The sequence below is a fragment of the Salmo salar genome, chromosome 06, assembly GCF_965601325.2.
Source record: "Salmo salar chromosome 06, fSalSal1, whole genome shotgun sequence".
NCBI lineage: Eukaryota > Metazoa > Chordata > Actinopteri > Salmoniformes > Salmonidae > Salmo > Salmo salar.
In genome coordinates, this window is record NC_138296.1 from 20,478,637 (window position 1) to 20,490,261 (window position 11,625).

Here is an 11,625-nt window from a genome sequence, read left to right on the forward strand (position 1 = left end):
AAAAAAAACAGAGTGAAACCCGATTATTTGCTTATACTGTGTTGCCATGGTGCCCCTTTCAGAAAGGACACCAGGAAGTATGCTGAGAAGTTTGGAAGAATCAAATCTATATCAGAATTGGCACAAGATCATTGGTGACAAATATGCATATGCACCATCTTACGACACTGAATGGGTGACTGCTCCCCGTCCTCCCCACTTATTAGTGATGGAAGCTTCAACACTGAATGGGTCCATGACTGCTCCCCGTCCTCCCCACTTATTAGTGATGGAAGCTTCAACACTGAATGGGTCCATGACTGCGCCCCGTCCTCCCCACTTATTAGTGATGGAAGCTTCAACACTGAATGGGTCCATGACTGCTCCCCGTCCTCCCCACTTATTAGTGGTGGAAGCTTCAACACTGAATGGGTCCATGACTGCTCCCCATCCTCCCCACTTATTAGTGGTGGAAGCTTCAACACTGAATGGGTCCATGACTGCTCCCTGTCCTCCCCACCCGCGGGACACACTATTCAATAGCCAGTGAAATAGCAGGGCGGCAAATTCAAAACGACAAAAATCTCATAATTCAAATTTCTCAAACATACAACTATTATATCCCATTTTAAAGATACACTTCTCGTTAATCCAACCACATTGTCCGATTTCAAAAAGGCTTTACGGCGAAAGCATAACATTAGATTATGTTAGGACAGCACCTAAACAAGAAAAACCACACAGCCATTTTCCAAGCAAGGAGAGGCGTCACAAAAACCAGAAATACAGCTAAAATTAATCACTAACCTTTGATGATCTTCATCAGATGACACTCCGAGGACTCAATGTTACACAATACATGTATGTTTTGTCTGATAAAGTTCATATTTATATCCATAAACCCCATTTTACATTGGCGCATGATGTTCAGAAAATGTATTTCTTCCAAAACCTTCGGTGAATGAGCACATCAATTTACAAAAATACTCATCATAAATGTTGATACAATTTACAACAGTTATTGAAAGAATTATAGATACACTTCTCCTTAATGCAACCGCTGTGTCAGATTTCAAAATAGCTTTACGGCAAAAGCACATTGTTCAATATTCTGAGTACAGAGCTCAGCCATCAAAGCAACCTATACAGTTACCCGCCAAGTTCTGGAGTCAACAAAACTCAGAAATAGTATTATAAATCTTCACATACCTTTGCTGATCTTCGTCGGAATGCACTCCCAGGACTCCCACAAGAAATGTTAATTTTGTTCGATAAACTCCATATTTATGTCCAAATACCTCCTTTTGTTCGCGCGTTCAGATCACTATCCAAAGGCAAAATGCGCGAGCGCAAAACCAGAGACGAAAAGTCAAAATGTTCCATTACCGTTCGTAGAAACATGTCAAACGATGTTTACAATCAATCCTTAGGGTCTTTTCAACATAAATCTTAGATAATATTCCAACCGGACAATAGTGTATTCATTACAGAGGAAAAAGAAGGAACGGTGCGCCTGCTTGCCCGCGCAGTAAACAACTCGTTGGTCTCAGGCTTGAGACAGCTCTTATTCTCTCCCCAGTAACAGTAGAAGCATGAAACAAGGTTCTAAAGACTGTTGACATCTAGTGGAAGCCTTAAGAAGTGCAAAATGACCCCACAGACACTGTAGTTTGGCTAGGCAATCAATTGAAAAACTACAAACCACTTCCTGGTTGGATTTTTTCTCATGTTTTTGCCTGCCATATGAGTTCTGTTATACTCACAGACATCATTCAAACAGTTTTTAGAAACTTCAGTGTTTTCTATCCAAATCTACTAATAATATGCATATTCTACCTTCTGGGCCCGAGTAGCAGGCAGTTTAATTTGGGCACGTTATTCATCTGAATTTCCGAATACTACCCCATCACCAAGAAGTTAAGGTCATCACAGGAAGTAATACTAGCAACCACAATAGAAATGCTGTGCTGACGAACAGCTAAAAGCACTATATTGCCTCTGACCTGATTATGAGCTGTAATTTTCTGTTAATTTCCTAATGATTTGACATGTTATATCGCCAACATTCATCAACACCCAACAGGTGAACTACTACACATGATCAATGTTTATTATGGTGTGTCTTGTCCTTAATGTGCATCGGGCCAAGATTCACTCCTCAAACTCTCATCTCAGACCCGGCTCACAGCACAGAGCTGGTGAGGTGAAGGATGGAGGGTGAACCCCACGGATGGTGTGAGGTCCAGATCATCCTCTGTTACTCCAGGAAGAGGAGAGAAATTAAAGTGCTGCAGGAGAGAGGTGAAGAAGAGGAAGAGCTCCATCCTGGTCAGACTCTCTCCCAGTCACACCCTACAACCTGTGAGAGAAAGACATGGGAGATAACATGAAGTCTGTCCAATAGATTATTCTAGAACCACTTCCTGCCCCGTGCTACAAAGGTACATTGAAGGAGTTATTAATACCTGCAGAAAAGGCCATGAAGGCGTCCCTCTTGATGAATCGGCCCTGCTCATCCAGAAAGTGGGCTGGGTTAAAGGTGTGGGGGCTCTCCCATTCGCTCTCGTCCTGCAGGACCGAGGTCGGTAGAGGAAACACAGACGTCCCCTACAACCAATAGAATTAGAGACAAATCCAGAGTATAAGAGATGATTGACATTAAAACATTTTCTATTAGAGATGGGGTTACTTACAGAGCAATTCAATGATCTCTAAATGTATACATTTTTGAAACATTACAGATTCAATCATATCTGGTGCTTTCTAGTATGACAGTACAGTTTCAGTATAAGAGATTTGTCTCTATAATGACGAATACATTGTAGTCATGGGATTTACATGCAAATGTATGTTGAAAACCGGGTATCTGACCTTTTTGATTAAGTATCCCTGGAAGGTGACATGAGGGATGGACATGGGTACAATGTTGGTCAGTCTCTTGGATCACTGCATTAGTGTAGGGCAGATTATTCCTATGACCCTGCTGATCTCCTCCTGGACCCGGTCTGAGACAGAAAGGATGGAGGATCAAAGTTACTATAAAGTTAAACCTCAACCTCAAGGGACCTTCAAACAAGAACTAGGAAGGTCGGAAATTTAAACCAGAACTACAAAGGTTAAGCTACACAGAAACATGTTTTGTTGTATGTGACAAACGTTCTTTGTCGTAGCTATGCATGATCTTCAGTCTGTATCTGTTGGTCCTTACCCTGTATGTGGGTCATGAGTAGCAGCGCCCATCAAAGGGTTGTCCCTGTGGTGCCGGTACCAGCAGCAAACAGATTCATCACAGAATACATGAGGTTATCGTCATGGTAGAAGGAGTCTATGGGGCCTGCATCCTGACAGACACAGACCCACAGTTAACATATAGAAGTCACATGGCTGATTCAAAGAACACACATGTTGATGACAACTCCAAGGTTATTTTAGTAAACTAAAACTAGCTAGTAAACTGAAATAATTATAAAAACTGAAACTGAAATATTTGGCTTTGAAACAATAATATAAAAACTGAAAATAAAAGTTAAACTAGGACCCCTATGTGATGTGTGATGCCACTGATATGTGATGCCACTGATGAAAGTTACTGAGTTAACTCTCCATACCTCCAGGGTCTGCTTTCGGACAAGGAACGAGTCCACGAAGCCTCTACACATCTGAGGGTTGAGAGTCTCAGTAAAACCCTTGATCAACTCTTTTATCTCCTTGTTGATGTCAACATTTTCCATCATAATTTCTAGTTTTTCAGCCACAGACCCAGCCAGGGAAACATGAAGTACACCGATCTCCTGATACAGTAAAGGAAAGCATTAGCTCATATAATTTTGCACCAAGACATCCAAAGGACTAGTTTTCCAGATCTGGGTCTGGTAAACTGCCTCTTAGTTTCCTGAGAAAAAAAGATTGAGAAAAAAAGTGCACTAAATAAGTAGACTGTACCTGAATAGGTGCAGAGCCTGTAAGGTCTATGGTCTCATTGTCTGTCCACCATGCCTTGGAACTGAGGGTCATTGTATTCAAACCTGCTGCCGTACACAATGGAGATGGGGGCCCCACAAGGGTGCGTTCTCAGCCCTCTCCTGTACTCCCTGTTCACCCATGACTGCGTGGCCATGTGTAACAGTTTAGCTTCCGTCCCTCTCCTTGCCCCAAACTGGGCTTGAACCAGGGACCCTCTGCACACATCAACAACTGACACCCACGAAGCATCGTTACCCATCGCGCCACAAAAGCCGCGGCCCTTGCGGAGCAAGGGGAACAACTACTTCAGGTCTCAGAGCGAGTGACATCACCCGATTGAAACGCTATTAGCGCGCACCACCGCTAACTAACTAGCCATTTCACATCGGTTACACTCACCCCCCTTTTGACCTCCTCCTTTTCTGCAGCAACCAGTGATCCGGGTCACGGCACCAATGTAACAGTTTAGCTTCCATCCCTCTCCTCGCCCCAACCCGGGCTTGAACCAGGGACTCTCTGCACACATCAACAACTAACACCCACGAATCATCGTTACCCATCGCGCCACAAAAGCCAAGGCCCTTGCAGAGCAAGGGGAACAACTACTTCAGGTCTCAGAGCGAGTGACGTCACCCGATTGAAATGCTATTAGCGCGCACCACCGCTAACTAACTAGCCATTTCACATCGGTTACACTTGCACGCCTCCAACTCAATCACCAAGTTTGCAGACGACACTACAGTGGTAGGCTTGATTACCAACAACGACAAGAAGGCCTACAGGAAGGTGGTGAGGGCCCTCGCAGTGTGGTGTCAGGAAAATAACCTCACACTCAATGTCAACAAAACAAAGGAGATGATTGTGGACTTCAGGAAACAGCAGAGGGAGCAGCCCCCTATCCACATCGACGGGACAGTAATGGAGAAGGTGGGAAGTTTTAGTTCCTCGGCATACACATCAAGGACAGACTGAATGGTCCACCTACACAGACAGCGTGGTGAAGAAGGTGCAGCAGCGCCTATTCAACTTCAGGAGGCTGAAGAAATTTGGCTTGTCACCAAAAACACTCACAAACTTTTAGATGCACAATTGAGGTTATCCTGTCGGGCTGTATCATCGCCTGGTACGGCAACTGCTCTGCCCACAACCGCAAGGCTCTCCAGAGGGTAGTGAGGTCTGCACAACGCATCACTGGGGGCAAACTACCTGCCCTCCAGGACACCTACACCACCCAATGTTACAGGAAGGCCAAAAAGATCATCAAGGACAACAACCACCCGAGCCACTGCTTGTTCACCCCGCTGTCATCCAGAAGGCAAGGTCAGTACAGGTGCATCAAAGCACAGCCTCCATCTCAAGGCCATCTGACTGTTAAACAGCCATCACTAACATTGAGGGGTTGCTGCCAACATACTGACTCAACTCTAGCCACTTTAATAATGGAAAAATGTATGTAATAAATGTATCACTAGCCACTTTAAACAATGCCCCTTATATAATGTTTACATACCCTACATTACTCATCTCATATGTATATACTGTACTCTATACCATCTACTGCATCTTGCCTATGCCGTTCGGCCATCACTCATTCATATATTTTTATGTACATATTCTTATTCATTCCTTTACACTTGTGTGTATAAGGTAGTTGTAAAATTGTTAGGTTAGATTACTCGTTAGATATTACTGCATGGTCGGAACTAGAAGCACAAGCATTTCACTACACTCGCATTAACATCTGCTAACCATGTGTATGTGACAAATAAAATTTGATTTGAGATGATATTGAAGGCAGCACAATTCCCTGTTTAGTTGTGTCAAACGTGTTACCTGTTGACAATTATTCAAAATGTTTTTTTTTGCAATCTACTTGAATTGACTCCAGTAAACTCTGTTCTTGGAAGTTGAAAATGTATTACATTTCAGTTTCAGTCACAAAGTCCTACAAATAGATCTTTGAACGACAGTAGTTGGCTACTATGTGTTTGTTTAGGTGAGTTTGTACTTCTCCTATGTTCCAAACTAAGATTTCAGGGTGAGCAATTATTCAAATTCTCAAAACATTTGTACTATAACTTTTGGTTGAAACTCTAAATAGAGCTTATAGGCACACAGGTCAAGTTAAAAACTATTTTAGGAAATACAACAAGCTAAAAAAAAAATGTTTTTAAAGCAACTCAGGAATTCTCCTCACCTCACAAAGGGTGCGGTAGGGCCTCTTGAGATTCAGCTGGAGCATGTTACCAAGGAGGGGCAGCGGCCTGGGTCCTGGAGGCTCCTTCCTCTGTTCCTCAGAGCTGGATTCTGAGGAGAGGAGGCAGAAAAAGCACAGCCCCCAGCAGTGTCACCATGCTGGGAGTGGGGAGGAGAAGATCTTCTACAAAGCCCATCTTGTCAATCTGTGTTCACAGAAGCTCTACACTGGGCCACTGAGGACTTCCTTATTGATCTCTATGCCCCACCCTCAGGTACACAATGTGGGGGAGGGACATGACTGAGGGTGGGATCTATTCAGGTGTAACTGCATTATTCAAAGGGGCAATTGAGTTGGAGAGAGGCACTTGGTCCAAAGCCTGTTTTAGCATGGGCAGTGTCATGGAGGGCTTTCGCCATTTGAAAGTAGTCAACTGAGTGGGTCTTTAAGAAGTAGAAATCAACTACTTTAAAATTGAGATAGCCCTCAATAGCACTGCCCATGCTGTCACGGAAGTATAGATGAGCTCTCTACTACATCTCTAGGATCCTTCTTCAACCCATAGGCCTTTTCTCAAATGGTTTGCTCAACTCCTCCGTCCTCTCTCTCCTCCATCCTCTCTTGCCTCCTTTTGAAAAAGGTCAAAGATAATCAAGGAGAGGTGGCAAGGAGAGGGAAAGGGAACAGAAATGCGCTTAGTTAAATGAGACTCCTCCACTCGCTCGTCATCAGGCAAATTAAGTTGACAACTTCAAAATGGTCAAAGTCTTCAGTGGTGCTGCCCATACTAATATAGGCTTTGGTCCAAGTTCGCCCTCTATCCAACTCTATGGCAGACTCAGAGCCACATACAGCGCATTCGGAAATTATCCTCATCAATCTACACACAATATCCCATGATGATAAAGCAAAAACAGGTTAAGAAAAGTTTGCTAATTTATTTCTATTTTTTTATTCGTAATATCACATTTTACATAAGTATTCAGACCCTTTACTCAGTACTTTGTTGAAGAACCTTTGGCAGCGATTACAGCCTTAAGTCTTCTTCGGTATGACGCTACAAGTTTGGCACACCTGTATTTGGGGAGTTTCTACCATTCTTCTCTACAGATGCTCTCAAGCCTTGTCAGGTTGGATGGGGAGCGTTGCTGCACAGCTATTTTCATTACTCTCCGGAGATGTTCGATCGGGTTCAAGTCCGGGCTCTGGCTAGGCCACTCAAGGACATTCAGAGACTTGTCCCGAAGCCACTCCAGCGTTGTCTTGGGTGTGTGCTTAGGGTCATTGTCCTGTTGGAAGGTGAACCTTTGCCCCAGTCTGAGGTCCTGAGTGCTCTGGAGCAGGTTTTCATCAAGGATCTCTCTGATCTTTGCTCCGTTCATCTTTGCCTCGATCCTGACTAGTCTCCCAGTCCCTGCCGCTGAAAAACATCCCCACAGGATGATGCCGCCACCACCATGCTTCAAGGTAGGGATGCTGCCAGGTTTCCTCTAGAAGTGACGCTTGGCATACATGGTTAGCAGATGTTAATGCGAGTGTAGCGAAATGCTTGTGCTTCTAGTTCCGACCATGTAGTAATATCTAACAAGTAATCTAACCTAACAATTTCACAACTACCTTATACACACAAGTGTAAAGGAATGAATAAGAATATGTACATAAAAATATATGAATGAGTGATGGCCGAACGGCATAGGCAAGATGCAGTAGATGGTATAGAGTACAGTATATACATATGAGATGAGTAATGTAGGGTATGTAAACATTTGTGCCTTTTACTGAGGAGTGGCTTCTGTCTGGCCACTCTACCATAAAGGCCTGATTGGTGGAGAGACGCAGAGATGGTTGTCCTTCTGGAAGGTTCTCCCATCTCCACAGAGGAACTCTAGAGCTCTGTCAGAGTGACCATCGGTTTCTTGGTTACCTCCCTAACCAAGGCTTTTCTTCCCGTGATTGCTCAGTTTGGCCAGGAGGCCAGCTCTAGGAAGAGTCTTGGTGGTTCCAAACTTCTTCCATTTAAGAATGATGGAGGACACAGTTCTTGGGGACCTTCAATGCTGCAGAAATGTTTTGGTACCATTCCCCAGATCTGTGCCTCGACACAATCCTGTCTGGGAGCTCTACGGACAATTCCTTCGACCTCATGGCTTGGTTTTTGCTCTGACATGCACTGTCAACTGTTGGACAGGTATATGCCTTTCCAAATCATGTCCAATTAATTGAATCTACCACAGGTGGACTCCAATCAAGTTGTAGAAACCTCTCAAGGATGATCAATGGAAACAGGATGCACCTGAGCTCAATTTAGAGTCTCATAGCAAATGGTCTAAATATTTATGTAAATAAGGAATTTCTGTTATTTTTAATACATTTGCTGTTTTTGCTTTGTCATCTGAGGTATTGTGTGTAGATTGCTGAGGAATATTTTTTTTAATCCATTTTAGAATAAGGCCGTAACATAACAAAATGTGGAAAAAGTTAAGGGGTCTGAATACTTTCCGAAGGCACTGTATAGGCTGACCATATTTTTCAACATAACGGAACAGCCTCAACAGAATGTAGAACACGGATATCACGTAGATATCATTATCTGTCATTATCTCATACTGTAATCCGCCTACAGGGGCGAAAATCTGATATCAACTTTGGAGGGGACAATTACATGAAATTCTCTCAAGAGCAATTCTGAGGGGGACACCAAAAGTAGTGCTGTAACACATAGCCTACATTGTAATATGGTAAATGTATATTGAGGAACCAAAGAATTAAGGTGTTTGCCGTACTCCTAACTACCGGTACCCAAAACTACACAACTAATCACAACAGCAATACCATTGCCTTTAACAAATCTTAGTTCAGTCACCAGTTTAAGTTGAGAGTGGGGGTATCCATGGCATTTTCCAATTATGTTCCTATTTTACAAGTAAAAAAAATGGAGAACCTTTCATAATGTTGCCAAACAAAGACTCAACAAACTTACCGGAGACTCCCTGTCTCTGCCAGTCTGTCCCTGCATATCTGTCCCCAACTCTGCTGTCTGTGTGCCATCTGTTGCCTGCTCTGCCCAATGACATCATTGTGAAACATTTCCATTAGAATTTCATTTCTTTCTTATGAACATTTTATCAACTAGTCTTTGAGATATTAGGCTACTAGGGTTCTTACTTTGCGTTTTGGTGTACTGAAAAATACTCTGATGTCCGTCTTTTATTTTTCTGCCATTTTTCTACCTGGCTGGATAGCTGGCTACACACACACACACACAGTGTGTAGGTTATTTACAGTAGGAGATGGGCTTCTATCATCTTCAATCATTCCATTTGGGCTTCGATCTAAAAGGTAGCTAGCAAATGTGAAACGGATTAAAATGACAAGAGTTGACAGCTGTATGAGTTCACCATTTACACAACATATGCTGCAACCTTTTGTAATTTTAATAGTTTGTTTCATATTGGCTGGCTTCCAACAATAGCTGAATTTGCAAAGCTAGCGAGCACCAATTCTGTTTCAGTGGTGTTTGCTATAATCTTTGCTACCCGGGTTAAATAAAGGTGAAATAAAATAAATAAATAAAAGTTCCCTTGCGACAATTTAGCTTTTGCAACGAGACCATTAAATATATTTAAGACAATGGTAGAAGAGAGTGTAGTTCTGTTCAGTTTGGACTTCAGTTTATCGCTAACCTTATCGCAGGGACTTTGAAGCACTAACTTACATCATCTGCATGCTGATCTTGGAATAAATTGACGATAGCAAAGATGCCATCTTTGACGAGGCCACATAAATGGAATAGGTACTAGCTAGCTTAATAGTTAATATTTGCGCGCTAGCTCTGCAGATTCAGCTAGTATGTGTGTGAACCCTGCCAACATAAAACAAAACATCGCTATGGCACGATTGACTGGATTAACCTCACGTCAGTTACGTTGAGCGCCTTTCAGACAGTAGATACGAACCCTCTGTTACCTTGCCAACTAAGGAACTGGCAGTGGATCAAACCATTGTGAGGCAAAGGGTGGGGGGGGGTCGCAATCTTTTGAAACTTAAAAACGAGCTATTAAGTGTCTATAATCAGCACAATTGCTTTCATTGCGTATTATTAATATTATTTAAATGACATAGTTATGTTTACAGTGATATATTGGGGGGGACAAATCATATTTTTCCCAGAATGGGGGGGGTCGTGTCCCCCCCATCCCTCCTGGGCTTTCCGCCCCTGTCCGCCTATACTGAGCAACAGAGAATTTACTGATTAAATGTAATCACAAAACTGAATAAGAGGAAGTAGGAATACAGTTTAACCTCGATTGTATTTTAGGTCTGATTGTGTTTCACACTTTCTGAAGAAGCAGTTAGCAGATTGTGAACATGAACAAGGAACTGACACTAATCCCTCTCACAACTATAAAATACTTTTCTCCATGCTTCCTGGTAATATGAATGTCTTTGACCAACCCCTACTTTTCCATTCAGGGGAGTGAAAGAATAACCCAAGCCCAATAAAGGTTTCCCAGACAGATTTAGCATAGTCCTAGACTGGGAAACCAGCCCATAGGTTCCAGGTTGTATGACCATATATGCTAATCTGGCAATACACCAGGGAATAGGGAGGTCAAATAACTGGTCCTGCAAGATTCCTGTCCATCGTCAAAGTTTCTGTGCCTTTCCCTCTGAAAACCCCAGAGAAAAACTGGGTTGTAACTACTGATGGTTTCTGTGCCTTTCCCTCTGAAAACCCCAGAGAAAAACTGGGTTGTAACTACTGATGGTTTCTGTGCCTTTCCCTCTGAAAACCCCAGAGAAAAACTGGGTTGTAACTGCTGAGGGTTTCTGTGCCTTTCCCTCTGAAAACACCAGAGAAAAACTGGGTTGTAACTACTGATGGCTTCTGTGCCTTTCCCTCTGAAAACCCCAGAGAAAAACTGGGTTGTAACTACTGATGGTTTCTGTGCCTTTCCCTCTGAAAACCCCAGAGAAAAACTGGGTTGTAACTGCTGAGGGTTTCTGTGCCTTTCCCTCTGAAAACACCAGAGAAAAACTGGGTTGTAACTGCTGAGGGTTTCTGTGCCTTTCCCTCTGAAAACCCCAGAGAAAAACTGGGTTGTAACTACTGAGGGTTTCTGTGCCTTTCCCTCTGAAAACACCAGAGAAAAACTGGGTTGTAACTGCTGAGGGTTTCTGTGCCTTTCCCTCTGAAAACCCCAGAGAAAAACTGGGTTGTAACTACTGAGGGTTTCTGTGCCTTTCCCTCTGAAAACACCAGAGAAAAACTGGGTTGTAACTACTGAGGAGATACACACGGGTCATGCTCTGATTCACAAACAAAGCATATAGGTGTTAACAGTATATGACCACAGTGTACTGCTGGCTGAGTCCAGCTGGTCCAGTTTTATACATTTGTAGAACAGCTGGCTTATTATTAGAAATACCTCATCATTGATCATGTATAATGGGAGTGTGGTGTTTCTAAAGTAAAGGAATACTAG

General features: G+C 43.0%; 1 pseudogene; it reads right to left on the reverse strand.

The window, feature by feature from the left end:
- Window positions 1-1,770: 1,770 nt before the first annotated feature.
- Window positions 1,771-4,096, reverse strand: LOC106592610 (cytochrome P450 2K1-like; annotated as a pseudogene).
- Between the last annotated feature and the right edge of the window lie 7,529 nt (window positions 4,097-11,625).